This window comes from Phyllostomus hastatus, unplaced genomic scaffold (assembly GCF_019186645.2).
Source record: "Phyllostomus hastatus isolate PE091 unplaced genomic scaffold, TTU_PhHast_1.1 phas_scaffold_39, whole genome shotgun sequence".
In the NCBI taxonomy this organism is placed as follows: domain Eukaryota; kingdom Metazoa; phylum Chordata; class Mammalia; order Chiroptera; family Phyllostomidae; genus Phyllostomus; species Phyllostomus hastatus.
This window is the reverse complement of record NW_025334028.1, coordinates 8,550,603-8,567,134: the sequence shown is the minus strand read 5'-3', so window position 1 is coordinate 8,567,134 and position 16,532 is coordinate 8,550,603. Positions and strand designations below refer to the sequence as shown.

The 16,532-nt window shown below is 36.9% G+C and overlaps 1 pseudogene; it reads right to left on the bottom strand.

Annotated features, from left to right (window-relative positions):
• LOC123806726 overlaps nt 1–3,530 on the bottom strand; it is a 78,620-nt pseudogene extending 75,090 nt beyond the window's left edge.
• Between the last annotated feature and the right edge of the window lie 13,002 nt (nt 3,531–16,532).

The window sequence follows — 16,532 nt, the reverse complement described above, 5'->3', positions numbered from 1 at the left end:
GTAATCTTTCCCCTTTCATTTCTGATTTTGTTTATTTGGGTCTTCTCTCTTTTTTTCTTGATGAGTCTGCTTAAAGGCTTGCCAATTTTGTTCATCTTTTCAAAGAAGCAGCTCCTGGATTCATTGATCCTTAGAATTGTGCTTTTAGTCTCTGTGTCATTTAATGTCATTTATTCTCTGATCTTTATTATTTCCTTCCTTCTACTTGCTCTGGGCTGTCTTTGTTGTTGTTCCTCAAGTTCTTATAGTTGTAGGGTTCGGTTGTTTGTTTGAAATATTTCTATCTTTTTGAGGTATGTCTGTATCACTATGAACTTCCCTCTCAGGACTGCTTAAGCTGTGTCCCATAAATTTTGGGTTGTTGTGAGTTCATTTTCAGTTGTTTGCAGAAATGTTTTGATTTCTTCCGTAATTTCATTCTTGACCCATTCATTGTTTAATAGCATGCTATTTAATCTCCATGATTTTGAGTGTTTGGGTTTTTTCCCTTGGGGTTGGTTTCTAGTTTCAGTCCCTTGTGGTCTGAGAAAATGCTTGGTATAATTTCAATTTTCTTGAAATTGTTGAGGCTTGTTTTCTGTCCTATCATGTGGTCTATCTTTGAAAATGTTCCATGTACATTTGAAAAGAATGTGTATTTAGCTTCTTTGGGATAGAGGGTTCTGTATATATCAGTAAAGCCCATTTCATCTAGGGTATTGTTCAATGCCACAATATCTTTGTTGATATTTTGTTTGAAAGATCTGTCCATTTTTGACAGTGGGGTGTTAAAATCCCCCACTATAATTGTGTTGCTAACCATATCTTTCTTGAAGTCCTCAAAGATTTTCTTTATGTTTTGGGTGCTCCTATGTTGGGTGCATATATATCTATAATATTTATGTCTTCTTGGTGGATTCTTCCCTTGAGTATTACGAGGTGACCTTCTGGGTCTTTGTTTATGGCCCTTTTTTAGAAGTCTATTTTGTCTGATATGAGTATTGTTACCCTGGCTTTTTTTTCCTGTCCATTTGCTTGGAAAATTTGTTTCCAGCCCTTCTCTTTCAGTCTGTGTAGGTCTTTTGTTCTGAGGTGAGTCTCTTGTAGGCAGTATATGTGTGGGTCATGTTTTTTCTATCCATTCAGCTATTCTATGTCTTTTGATTGGAGTATTTAATCTACTTACGTTTAAGGTTATTATTGATAGGTACTTATTCATTGCCATTTATGTACCTATGTTCCTCTCCACCCCCCCCCCCCCGCCTGTCTCTGTCTTTCTTCCTTCCTTTCCTTAAAGCATTCCCTTTAGCATCCCTTGCAGAGCTGGTTTGGTGGAGGTGTATTCTTTTAGACTTCTTTTGTCTGGGAAACTCCTTATTTGGCCTTCTATCTTGATTGAGGACCTTGCTGGGTGAAGTACCCTTGGTTGCAGACGTCTGGTTCTCATTACTTGGAATATTTCTTTTCATTCTCTTCTGGCTTGGAGTGTTTCCATTTAGAAGTTAGTTGCTAACCTTATTGGGACTTCCTTGTATGTTACTTCCTGTTTCTCCCTTGCTGCCTTTAAGATTCTCTCTTTATCTTGAAATTTTGTCATTTTAATTATGATGTGTCTTGAAGTGGGCCTCTGGGTTCCTCTTGATTGGGACTCTCTGTGTTTCCTGGGTTTTTGTGACTTTTTCTCTCATTGAATTAGGAAAGTTTTCCATTATTACCTTTTCCAAATAGGTTTTCTATCCCTTGCTCTTCTTCTCCTTCCAGTATCTTTATTATATGGACATTATTACGTGTCATATTGTCTTGCATTTCTCTTAATCCCTCTTCATTCTTTTTGAGCCTCTTTTCCTTTTCTTGTTCTTTCTGGGTGGTTTTTTTTCTACTTTGTCCTCCAATTCGCTGATCTGATCTTCTGCTTCATCGATCCTGCTTTTCATTTCTTATACTGTGATCTTCAGTTTAGAAATTGTATTCTTCATTTCCTCTTGGCCCTTGTTGATAGTTTCTATTTTTTTTCATGCTAATATAATTTGCAGTGAGTTCATTGTAGCTTCCCTGTAGTTTCTGGTAGCTCATTGTGAGCTCATTGAGCTTTCTGATAATCATTGCTTTGAACTCAATATCTGATAGATGAGTTGCCTCAATTTCATTTAGCATTCTTTTTGAGGCTTCCTCCTTTCCTTTCATTTTGGGATTGTTTCTTTGTCTTCCTATTGTCCGTGAGATTCTTCTTGTTAGCCTCTGCTTCTTAAATTGACCTGTTCTGGCTCCCTGGGTGTGTGGTGTGAACTTCTGTTGTAGAATACCTGTGAGATTCAGTGGTGCAGTCTCCTTCAGGTATCCTGGTGTTCACAGCTATCCCCTACTATTTTTGGTGATCAGTTGGAGGAGTAAGGAAAAATGGTTTAAGACAGCAAGACAGTATTTAATAATATTTACAGTAGCAGCCAGTAGAGAAGAGATAGGAGATCCTTTGGCTATGTATAGTGTTAACCATGATCTTCCACCCTCCTAGCCACATTTTAAAACGGATGGAAAGAAGATAAGACTCTTGTTGGGGAAGGAAGGATTTTGAGTTGGATGTAAAAAGCAGTGAGACTGTGGGAGATCAGATTCTGAGTTAGGGTGGGAATAAAGAATAGGAAATAGGTGTAGTGTATAAAAGAATAGAGATAACCACTACAATAATAGTGTTCAGGAAATCATGAAGTGGGCTGAGATCTGGGAGAGGTGTTGTGTAGCATTCACAATTGTATGAACTAGGTCTTATTTACAGTAATATTAAAGTAAAAATCATGTGGCAAAATCTATAAGAGCTAGATAACAAGAATAAGGAGTATAGAACCTTGAGTGGTGTACTAATGGAACACAAATGAAGGACAGTAAATTAGCAACACACTGTGAATGATATAATAGGGGGAAACTATCAAATGATACAGTATAACCAGCCAAGCAAAGAAGATTATACAGAAAGAAAAAGAATACCAAATTACTATTAAAATTAAAAATGTCATAAAAATGAGAAAAAGATAATACAAATTTGCAGTAACTTGCAGGTTCAAAAAAAAAGGGAAAAAAGCAGAAATGGAATGCAAGAGAGATAAATTTTGAATGGGAGGAATAACACGAGTATGAAAGGAAGAGAAACATAAGGAATTGAGAGACATAAAAATAATAAGAATTAAAAAATATAAAGTTACTTAAAAAACAAGATAAAATCAAACAAACAACAGCAAAAAAAAACAAAGCAAACCAAACCAAACCAAAACAAAACAAAAAACACTTCTTGTTGGTTTCTAACTGGTCTTGCTGGCTTTAGTAGGCTGAGGGGCAATCAGAGTGCTTTTCACTTTTTCCAGTCAGAACTCAGTCAGTCTCTCCGGTACTGTCCCCAGGGCCAGCTGCGAGCTCTCCCCAGAGCAGGTCAAGCCTTTCCTCAGGGCTCTGGATGTGGTTCTGGGCGCTCCCAAGCACGCTCTCCAGAGCTCACTGCCGAGGTCTCTGGAGCTCAGTGCGGTGGTCTCCCAGGCTCTGGGGTCCTGCAGAGCACCCATGTCTCTTCCAGGTTCACAGTGAAAGCTCTGGGGATAGAGAGGGTTTGCACCCTTCCCCTAATTTCCCAGCCTCGGGCTCCAGGAACCTGGGAAGTGCCCATGTCCGGGGTTCACCATGCAAGACCCGGGAATCCCAGAAGGGGCACATGATTCCCTGAGTTCACCGCTGCAGGCTCCAGAATCCCTCTAATGCCTCTGCCCTTTCCTTGTTCAGGGTTGTGGGGTCTGGGTCTTCTGCAAAACCACACTCTCACCAGGTTGGGGACAGGGACTTATGGCCAGGCTGCCCCTGGTTGTGCAGGCTGGGGCACTCACTCTTCCCAGGGCTATGTGTGGGTGCTTGTAGCCCCTGTGTGATTGTCTCTCAGACCTCACTCCCCTCTCTGTGCCTTCAAGCAACAAGGCCTCCCTTGGTGCTGCTCAATCCTTGTTTGGCAGGGGAGGGAGTGGGGGCCTGGGGGCTGCAACCTCCCTGGTCACCGCACTGATCCCTGGGCCCTTATTGACCTGCAGCAGTCTCCTTACTGTCTGGTTTTTCAGTATCCACTATAATTTTTGATGTCCTATTTTCATAAATGTTGTGATATTGTTGGCCCCTTGCTCTGTCCTTCTGCAGATTGGCCAGTTTCTCGGTTTCTCTCCCGTGCATAAGGGAAGGGAAATACACTCCCTCCTACCACACCACCATCTTCCCATTCTCCTCTGGCATTTTCTTTCTATTAATTTTTAGTTCTACTATATTGTGTTAAAAAGAATTTTGTTTGCAATTATATTAATTGTTTGATGTTTTTGAGACTTCCTTAGTAGCTTCAAAAAAATTTTAAGAGAAATTTTCCATATATAGGTTATATAAGTTTTTAGATATAATCCTTATAAAGAAATGTCTCTTCCTTCTGTGTTATTTTAATCTTCTATATTTTTACTACTTTTTGGCTGCTATATTTTTAATTTCTGTAATATTTAAATCTCTTAATATCATTATGTATGCTTCTGTTTCTGCTTGTAATTACACTATATATATTTTTATTTTATAGAGTTTAAGATTATAGTGTTAGGTGTACATAGGCATGGGATTTTTATGTCTCCTTGGTAACTTTCTTTTAATGATTTTGCTTTAAGTTACAATTTTCTAATGTTTGTATGGCTGCATAATTTTTCTATTAATTTGTATTTCTGTGATAATTCTATTTTCATAATTTTATTTTTAAACATCAGTGTCAACATGGCTCCTCTTATGAGCAGCAAATATTTTGATTCCTTTTTAAATAGCATATTACTGAGGACTTTCTGCCAAGGTGGAGACATAGGTAGATACACTGCCTCCTTGCACAGCCAAAAGACAACAACGAATTTAAAAAAGAAAAACAACCAGAACTGACAGAAAATCAAACTGTATGGAAGTCTGAGAACCAAGGAGTAAAAGAAGAAACATTCATCCAGACTAGCAGGAGGGGCAGAGACAGGCAGCCAGGTGGAGAGGACTTGCAGCAAGGCAACAGCTGGAGAACCGGGGTGGGCAAGACAGCAGCTGACAGACCCAGCTCACCTGGACAGGTGGTGGGTTGCTGATTGCAGACTTGTGGGGGGGGGGTCGTCCCATATTCATGTGCAGAAAAACTGGGAGGAACAACTAAAGGGTGAGACAGATATCTCTACCCAGAGTTCCATCATGGGTAATAAAGCCTCAAGTCTCTGATTAAAAACACCTTTGAAGATTGAGGTGGCAGTGGGAGAAACTCCCAACCTCACAGGAGAGTTCATTGGAGAGACCAATAGGGTCCTAGAACATACACAAGACCACCCACCTGGCAATCAGCACCAGAAGGGCCCAATTTGATTGTGGCTAATGGGAGAAGTGACTGAAAAGTGGCAGAGAGCAGAGCAAGCTGCATTGTTCCCTCTCTGACCCCTCCCCCATATACAATGTCACAATGCAGTGATGCAGGTTGCTTTGCCTTGGTGAACACCTAAATGAAAAAACAGATCAAAGCTCCAGAAAAAATATAACTAAGCAATGAAGAGATATCCAAACTATCAGATACACAGTTCAAAACACTGGTAATCAGGTTGCTCACAGCATTGGTTGAGTATGGTAAAAAATTAGATGGAAAAATGAAGGCTATGCTAAGTGAACTAAAGAAAAATGTACAGGGAACTAATAGTGACAGAAAGGAAACTGGGACTCAAATAAACAGTGTGGACCAGAAAGAAGAAAGAAACATTCAATAAGAGCAAAATGAAGAAACAAGAATTCAAAAAAATGGGGACAAGCTTAGGAACATCCGGGACATCTTTAAATGTTCCAACATCCAAATCATAGGAGTGCCAGAAGGAGAAGAAGAAGAGCAAGAAATTCAAAGCTTATTTGAAAAACACAATGAAAGAGTACTTCACTAATCTGGCAAAGGAAATAGACTTCCAGGAAGTCCAGGAAGCTCAGAGAATCCCAAAGAAGTTGGACTCAAAGAAGCACACACCAAGGCACATCATAATTACATTACCCAAGATTAAAGATAAGGAGACCATCTTAAAAGTAGGAAAAGAAAAGGAGACAGTTGGCTACAAAAGAGTGCCCATAAGACTGTCAGCTGACTTCTCAAAAGAAATCTTGCAGGCAAGAAGGGGCTGGAAAGAAGTATTCCAAGTCATGAAAGGCAAGGACTTAGATCCAAGATTACTCTGTTCAGCAAAGCTATAATTTAGAATGGAAGGGCAGAGAAAGTGCTTCTCAGATAAGGTCAAGTTAAAGGAGTTCATCACCACCAAGCCCTTACTATATAAAATGTTAAAGGGACTTATCTAAGAAAAAAAAGATAAAAAATATGAACAGTAAAAAGGCAACAAACTCACAGTTATTAATAACCAAACCTAAAACAAAAACAAACTAAACAAACAAGTAGAACAGGAACAGAAACACAGAAATGGAGATCACATTAGGGTTATCAGCAGGGGAGTGGGTGGGGAGAAAGGGGGAAAGGTACAGAAAATAAGTAGCATAAATGGTAGATAGAAGATAGACAGGAGGAGGTTAAGAATAGTTTAGGAAATGGAGAAGCCAAAGAACTTATATATATGACCCATGGACATGAACTAAAGGGGGCAATGTGGGTGGGAGGGGTGTGCAGCATGGAGGGAAGTAAAGGGGGGGAAATGGGACAACTGTAATAGCATAATCAATAAAACATATATAAAAAGAATAAAAATAAACGACATATTACTGAATTTTTAAAATCTATTTTGAGTGTCTAACTGTTGAGTTTAATTTGTTTACCTGTATTATGATTACTGATCTATTAGTTGTTATCATGGTTATTTTGTGTTTTCTAGAGACCATGTTTTTATTTAAATTTTCTATTGTTTATTAGATTCAGTTTTTATTTAAATCTCTTTTTCCAAATTCTCTACTGATTTGAATGTTATATCTTAAATCTCTGTTATTTTCATGTCTTTACCTAACACAACATATTTACTGTAACAGTGTTTAAAGTTAACATCTCTTTACTCCTTTCAAAAAATAGGAGACACTTACATTACTTCAACTTTTGTCACCAACTGTTATTTCTGTGTGATTGTTTTCTATCATTTTCCTTGTTTTAACACCCATTCAATTTTGTCTTTATTCATTTTTAAAAACTCAACATTTGTTTTAATTTTCCTTATCAATTTACTTATTTTACCAATTTGTTTATATTCCTTCACACAATTCACTCTTTCTTTCTAAATTTAATTTCTTCTTATTAAAGTATATCTTTCAGTATCCCTTACAGTGGATCTCTGTGTGCTCAGTTCTCTCAGTGTGTGTCTAATAATACTTTCATTTTTTCCTCCTTTTTAATTGAGAGTTTAGAAGACAGTATTCCCTTGTCCTTTGGCCTATGTTACTGATGAGATTTATTATTTTAAAAAAATAATATGTCCTTTCTCTCCTACTGAGGTTATGTTGATATTTTTAAATATTTGGTTTTAATGTTTTATAATTTTTCTGCTCTTTGGACTTATTTTTATTTATTTTTCTCTGAAGTCACTGTGCTTCTACAACCTAGGAGTTTGTATCTTCCATCAGCTGTTGAATACCCTCAGACATTATCTCTTCAAATGTGGAAAAACATGGTAGGAGCCAAATTATGAGTAAAGATTGGCACATCTTTCCACTTCAAAAACATGATTCACTCCTGGCTGGCGTAGCTCAGTGGATTGAGCACGGGCTGCGAACCAAAGCATCGCAGGTTCAATTTCCAGTCAGGGCACGCCTGGGTTGCAGGCCATGGCCCCCAGCAACCACACATTGATGTTTTTCTCTCTCTCTTTCTCTCTCTCCCTCCCTCCCTTCCCTCTTTAAAAATAAATAAATAAATACATAATCTAAAAAAATAAAATAATAATAAAGTTAAAAAAAAACATGATTCCCTAACATTTAACAATATCCAAGTCATTACAGTTTGGGGGTAAGAGGCAAGAGAAAACACAACTTTTCAAAGCTTAGTCATTAAGTTGTTATAATTCTAATTTCCAATATCATTAAAATCAAGACAAAGTTAATCTACATAATACATATATCCACTAATTCATTCATCAAATGTTGTTTACATATTTTCTGAGTGCCAGGCAGTGAGTTAGGCTTTTGAAAGTTGGAGATGAATAATATTTATGCCACAGCTTTGACTAGAACCTGAATCAATGGTCCCAGTATTTATTGCTCAAAAAAGACAAAGCCATTCTCAAACAAATTTTTTGCTCAACCATTTTTGGCTTACTATAAGTGCTGTTGAAAAGTCTTCCAGTACATTTTTTTTCACTCAAAATATTGTTTGCTTCATACACGTATTTCCCTATACTATTTGGCACAGCTTGTAGTTTGGGAGACTGAGTTTAAGTGACCTGACTTACTCAAGTTAGGTTGTTTTATTTATAGAAGTATAACTCCATGTGGGGTAGTGAAAATATCATCTTTGGAATAAGGCCTCTTCACACCTTCCCAAGGGTCAGGCTCTTTAATGAGGAGCTCAATGACCTTGTGCACAGTCTCTGGGGAGTGGGGAAAATTTCCCAGTTAAAGGAAAGTCTGAAATTTTAGATGTGTCACTCATGAATGTGGAAACTAATGGGAGTTTTATTGTTTTAATTCTGTGTCCAGGGAATAAGTCAGATGGCTGTAAAGAGAAAGCAGGATCAAATTTGGATTAAAAAGTTGCATGTTCTTTTGTAGAGTAATGCAAAAATTTCAACTTTGAACATGTTTGTGGAGATGAAGAGAAAAGCAAATATGCATTAGTCCTGAGCACACTGTTTTCTTAATCTAATAAAAATACATGGTAAAAGACTCTGCCTGAGTAGAAAGTCAATATAAATGTAAACCTCCACTGAAGCCAAGAAAGTCAGCATATCAGAGTTTCATTTTGATATCCTAATTGCTAACAGCTAAACCTGTGATACTTTTTCTGATGTGCTACTCTCTTTCCAAAAATAAAACAAAACAAAGCAAAACAACAACAAACTCATGACATCTTCCCTAAGATTCTATTACTAATTAGGTAATTATATTTCGTAGGTTGCAAATTGTGAACTATGATTGGGGTATTTCCACTGGACAAAAATGTTTGGTTAAACTTTCTTTCTTTTTTAATTACAGAAGTAATAGCTTTACTATTTTCCCATGTATTTTAGTATAATATTTAAAATTATTGTAATCAAGTAACACATACACTTCCTCAGAGACTCTGATATACCCCTTGGGGCAGTTAATCTCCAAGGATGGTCTCTAATGAGACATGCTTCCAGGTATTCACAGCCTTGAAGAGTGCCCTCCCACACTCTGTCTGAGCAGGCAGATAATCTGTGAACATTTGATTTAGAAGCCCAGGACTGCCATGCAAGAAGTACAACTGCATTGCTAGTGAAGCCACATGGAGAGAAGTGATTCTGACACAACATGGGTACAGAGAAATACCAGCTGTCTGTGTCCAGTTGATCCTAGGGAAACTTCAGCTTCTGTCATAATCTATTTGAAACCTTGTCACAAACTGTCTGAATGCCCTCAAATGAAACCAGTAAATCCAAAAACCCATGAAAGATGATAAGTAATTGTTGCTGTTTTAAACTACTAAGTTTTGGAGCAATGGGTAACCAAAAATATACCCCAATGGGCAACTTGTCCCCTCTCTCTTTCCCTACTACCCACTCCTACTGAATAAGTCTTGTTCAGTGAAGTTTGAGGGCAGGAAGGAGGATGTATAACATAATGACAGAAAAGTCATTCTAGGAAAAAATTTCTTGAAAATACCAAACTTAAGATATTTTATATTTAAAAGGCAATGTTACAACTCTGCTTTTACATCTAATATTTCTATAAACACTTATAATTTTACTTATAACTCTATATCTCAAGCTGAGGAAAGGAATCAGAGAAAGTGATCACCTAGCATTATATTATAGTACAATCCTCCCAAACTAATCTATAGATCCAATCTAATCTCAATTGAAATTTCAGAAAATGTGTGTGGGATGTGGTGGATTAACATTATTTTAAAGTTTAAATGGAAATGCAAAGGACATGAAAAACCAAGACAATATTGAGGAAAATTCTAATTTGGAAGGCTTACACCATGAGTTATCAAGAATTATTTCAAAGCTATTGTGATTGAGAGGGTATAGTATTGGTGTAAAAATAGGCAAATAAACCAATAACATAGATTTCAGAAATGGACTTACACATATATAAAACTTAATTTATTATAAAGTCAGCAGTGGGCAAAGAGGGTCTTTTCAATAAGTAGTGTTGGGTCAATTGGACAGTACATGCAAAAAATAAATCTTGACCCATACCTTACACCATATACAAATTTCAATTCCAAATTGGAATGAAGACCTACATTTGAAATGTAAAACAGTAATTTCTAGATGTTAACAAGGAGAATATCTTCATGAACTCTGGGTGAGAAATGATTTCTCAAACAGAACCAATAAAAAACTAATCATGGAAGTAAATTATTGATATATTGGACTTTATTAAGAATGCAGAGTGATAGCCCTGGCTGGCATAGCTCAGTGGATTGAGCGCAAGCCAAAGTATCGCAGGTTCAATTCCCAGTCAGGGCACATGTCTGGGTTGCAGGCCACGGCCCCTAGCAACTGCACATTGATGTTTCTCTCTCTCTCTCTCTCTCTCTTTCTCCCTCCCTTCCCTCTCTAAACATAAATAAATAAAATCTTTAAAAAAAGAATGCAGAGTGAAAAAGGCAAACCACAGAATGGGAGAAGATATTTATAACACACATTTCTGTCAAATGATTCACAAACTATATTCAGAATTCCTCAAAATAAATAAGAACTGATGGGAAAACTAATTTTAAAATGGGTGAAAGTCTTGTAACTTTGAAAACATATATATAATCTTTAGAATTTCCTGAATGATAGGGATGAAAAAAGCATCTTTCATTTATTCATGAGCCCCTTTCACCCATACCTGAGTTTATGCTAATGAAGTGACTCTTGCAGTATGGGTGTTGGTTACTAGAAAAACTAATCAAGTAAATTAGAACTTTTAGTCCAACCTCTAAGGTGGGGAGAGGAGCTGAAGACTGAGTTCTGTCACTAATGGCCATGCCTATCATGCCTATGTAATGGAACCTTCATAAATGATGAGTTTCAAAGAATTTCTGGGTAGGTGAACATGTGGAGGTGACCCTTCCTTTATACCTTCCCTTATTAATGTCTTCTGCTTGGCTGCTCCTGAGTTCTTATCCTTTATTTAAAAAGTGATAAGAGTAAGTAAAGTGTTTCCTGAGTTCTGTGAGCTGTTATAGCAAGTTATTGAACCTGAAGAGGGGTTTATTGAAACCCCCAATTTATAGTAAGTCAGCCAATTGTACATGTAAAAACCTTGCACTTGCAATTGGCATTTGAAGTGAGGGCAATCTTGTGGGGTTGAGCCTTTAACTTGTGGAACCTGGCACTGACTCCAGGTAGTGTCAGAACTGAAATAAACTGTAAAACACTCAGTTGGAATGTACAGAGAATTGAAGGATTGCAAAGGTGAAAAACCTATACATTTGGTATCAGAAGTATTGTGAGTAAGGAAACAGTTTTCTTTTTAAGCTTTTTTCTTAAGCTGTTGAAGAGGTACTTCACAAAGAAGATATTCAAGTGGCCTATAAACAGATGAATGGAGGACCATCCTTATTAGTTATTAGGGAAATGCAAGTCAAATCTACATTATGATATAACTTAGTGCTAAAGCAACATATAATCTGACAGTACTAAGTCTTGATGAAGTTGTAGAGTAACTGGAATCCTTGGTATAATCATTTTGGACAACTCTGAAATTATCTACAAAAGCACAATATATTTATACTTTATGTCTCAGCAATTTTACTCCTAGGGAAAAAATAGAAATTTAAAAATAACATGTACAAGAATGATTTTAGCAGCTTATCTTAAAAAACAAAAACTGAAACAAATGCCTATCAACAGCTGAATGGATAAATAAACTGTGGTATATCCTTATTTATAGATTCTTCTTAAAAAACAAATTTCATGAAAGAATGTTTTCCCAAACCTGTTCTTTTTTCTAATCATTCATCAATGAAAATGAATAAACTATTTTATAAACAACAAAATGAATAGATTTTACATAATGTTAATTAAATAAGCCAATTACAACAGAGTACATGCTATATAAACCCATTTACATAAAATTTAGAAACAAGTAAAACTAATCTTTGTACTACAGATTAGAATAGTTATGGGAGTTTTGGGGGCTTTGTAGAGGTAATTAATAATCTGAGGGGACACAAAGCAGATTTATAGGATACTACTATAGTTCTATTTCTTGACTGGGATGCTAGTTACACAAGGCTGTTCACTTTGTAAAAATTTACCAAGCTGGAGAGAAGGAAAAGAACAGGAGAAAGAGAAGGAGGAGAAATAAGAGGAGGAAAGGACAGAAAAAGAAATAAAAGGAAGGGGAAAGAGGTAAAGAAAGGGAAAAATGAGAAAGAGAGAAAAAGAAAAGAAGGAATGGGAAGGGAGGGATGGAAGAAGGAATTTCATAACTTGTAATAGCATTATGGCTTTGGGACAGTGTGAATCATCTGTATTCCAAAATATTAATTTAGGATTAGCAATGTCTGCAAAGTTATATCCCTTGCTTAGAATATGTATTTGTAAAATTTAGAAATTTGGAACACATGGGTGATCTGAATTATCACCTTACCTCTAAAATGCATGACTGTGGCCATCTCATTATGTGAAAAGAATACCTGATCCAATTAATAATAGGAAATAAATAGAGACTTTTTGATCAAATGTCAAAACTATAGTTCAGTGGAGTAAGTTTTTTATGCACTGAAAAATTCATATGAGGTGATGGCATGTTGGGCATCAGGTCTCAGAAAAGATGTGCTTACTTAATGACATTTTCTCCTTTTCCCCCAAACCTTTGACTTCATAAAAACTTTTGGAATGGCTTCATTTCATATAAAATGTGCTGCATATCTCCGTCATTAACATATGTTAAAGGGTAGGGGAATGGGTGAAAGCCAGAGCTGTGAGCTTCAGCTCTAAAAGACCAGCTACCTCAGCAATAAAGATACATAAACCTCAGTTGTCCTTGGCCATGGTTAACATAGAAAGCCACAGCCAGCAGTGCCCTAGTAACAGAAAGATCTCATACTGCTTCTCTAAATATATGTCACCCTCCCTGCATTTTGTGGAAAGCCTTTGATGTTGATTTGCAGATGGAAGCCCTGGACTTTTTCTTTTGCTTATGCAAACAAAGTAGGGTGACCTGGGTTTTCTCGGTAAATACTGTACTGTCAGATGTTTTATATTCAGCAACAAAAATTAAGTGAAGTTTTTCTTGCCCAAAATTCTGCTACTGACCATAAATTAAACACATATACATGTATATTTACATAAGATTCTTGTAAGTGAGAAATTAAAAAATCAATAGGCCAGCATCTGTACAAAATATTCTTTTAAAAAACCAAACCCTGTGAAAGAAAATGTTTTCCCTAATCCACTGTGCCATTTCAAAAAAATCATGTATTTACTGTGTCTATCCCAAACTCTGGACCCATTTAAAAGGAGTCAAATTCTTAAAGTTCCTACTACTTAAAAATAAATTTTTTCCTAAAATGTGTTAACCCAAATTATGACAATAATTATTCACAGTGTTCAAATAAATTACTCCTTATATTCACAACTGCTCAATGGTTTGACTCTGAATATGATAGAAAGTTCACACTTATTAGCTTCAAATTTAAATATAATCAAAATATCAACAGGTCATTTTGTATTTTGAGATCTTGATAACATTGGCTCAAAACCTATTTCACACCTTTTAGAAAGTTTACCACCCTCTGCACCTACAGGGTGTGAAGAAGAAAAGGAGGCATCTATTCTGGCTTTGAGATTTGCTTCACTAAACAAACTCTGGTCTTTTGGGAATGACATCTGCTGTAGTAGAGAGAACACGGATGAAATAGAAACCAAGCCCCAATTCCAAAGGAGCCTTTACTTTCCAGAAATATTCAGCTGATACATTCCCTCATGTTAGGCAGTCTTCAGTTTGCCTCCCATTTCTGGAGGACTCTCTAAGTTGTTCCAGCCATTAGTGTCCTCGCCCTCCAGTTTTTAATACACCATCCATGAGACAGATGAAATACCAACGTAGGAAGCTGGACCAGAACCTAGAGCTCTATGCCTTTTTAGCAAATCTACTATCCTGCCTTCTCTCCTGATGTTGAAGTCTTCTGAAGTTCATGCTTAACCACAATCCAGAACGTACAGTCATCTAAAAATTGCTAGGTTTCAACCACAGTATGTTTCTCCACTCTCATCTATCACTTGAATGACTTCCATCAGTGACCTCCCAGGACACCCTTTCTTAAAGTATGTTTTATGGTCCATCTACAGCTGAGTCAATAGGTGTGCTTGTTAAAAATACAGATTCTGAGACCCCATCCAATCCCAAGGTGCACTGACTCATCATCTCCAGGAGTGGGGCTTAGAGCTATGCCCTTTTAACAAGCCCCCTTCCCCAGTCTATTCTCATGTTTACTAAGTTTGAGAAACACTGACTTATCAGAACTTGGTGAACCCTGGAATCTTCAGGTCACATTTAGTAGTACAAAAATCTGCTACACAGCTTTGCATATGAGGCTCTTCATGTAGAATAATAGGTTTATCTCTACTATGTCTGAGCTCTAATACTGGATATAACCAACTTGAAGGGTGTACTGGGATCCTGAGTAGCCACTGCCACTACAAATTATGTAGTTCTTTCTCTATACATGCTTGTATATACAAAGGACATCTTGAACTCAATTGTATTCAGTGCAGGGTTTGGCAAGAGCCATGCATACTTCTTATACTTACATTCACTGGATTTAATGGGGAACCTGAATATACTATCTGGGCCTGATAGTTCCAGTTTAGGTGCTAATGTCTTGTGGGCTGGAAGAATAGTGAACCTAAACAGGAACCAGTCACCTACCTAACAATTTCAATTTGATATCCACATTCCATGTCAATCCTCCATATCCCACATTCTGCTTAGACTAAAGAAGGTAGAAGAGCCGAACGATAAAACAATAGTCAAAATCAGTAATGCCTTCAAAATAATGCAGTGTAATATTTACTAGTTCTGAACAAGAATTACAGCAGGAATTTGGTGGCAGAAATCAATAATCACCTTGTTAGAAAGCAAATAGCCACTTCTCCCTGTTCCTAACTGTACTCTTTAGTTGGTAACCTGGGGTCTATATAGATAATTATTCTTAAGACTCATTATCTATGGAGCAATCTCCCTCTTACACTGCTTCCCAGCCCTGTGATGGAGCTTACTACCTGCTTATACTGCTCAGTTCTGACCCTTTACCAGCTCAACCTCCATCTAGATCCCCTGCCACACTGACTTATCATTAGTGCTGATTATTGATATTATCAAGTATTTCCTTCTGAGTGGTAGAAAGCCCTTTAAATAGCTTCATGTTTGAACAGCTGGATTAAATGGCACTATAAGGGTCTGCAAGAACTAATACATCTCCCCACACTGCCTGCCTCCCTCAGGGGAATAGCTTAATCACCTTGTAGAATTAACCTATTATATAATCAATCTTTACCTAAACCCTACCTTAGGTTTAAAATTCAGTTACATAGACACAATAATTAAAATGACAAAAAGGTTAGAGATCTCACCTACATCAATCCTTTCTTTAAAAAAAACAATTACTATCTTATCGTCAGAGAAGCACTTTAACACTATATATGCTAACTTCCTTCTCAGAGAAACTGTTGCATTTTTCTTCTCTCTTGAAAAAACTCTCCCCATTCCTTTCTTATGTCTCCTGGGAAACCTATGTCTACATATGTGCTTTGCATCCTATTCTTTTCTAAAAGCATATAATGTTAAAAATTCTTTAGCATGAGCTGTGTGGCATAAAGGTATTAAGAATATGAAGAAAATAAAAGTGTAGTAACATTAAATCAAAACTACATAAGAAAGAGGATGATAAAAGTCTGGGGGCTTTAAGCAAAAGGAAAGTGCATTAATTCCTGTATTACTGAAAGTAGCTAATTGAAAGCTATGGTATTTCCTTGGTCCCTTTCAGTATGCTCATCATATCAAGTGGATATAGATATGAAGTGCATACTTTTGCAATCATTTTTTTAAAGAATGGGAAAGGTTATTTTAAGGTAATCAAGTACTCTTATGTTCAAATTGCTGTCCTATTATTAAGGGGATTTTTCATGTTGCATTTCATGAAGGAATTTTTAAGATCTGCATGATGCCGTGGCTGGTATAGCTCAGTGGATTGAGCAGGCTATGAACCAAAATGTTGCCAGTTCGATTCCCAGTCAGGGCACATGCTTGGGTTGCAGGCCAGGTCCCCAGTAGGGGGCGTGTGAGAGGCAACCACACATTGATGTTTCTCTCCCTCTCTTTTTCCTTCCCTTCCCCTCTCTCTAAAAATAAATAAGTAAAGTCTTTAAAAAATTAAA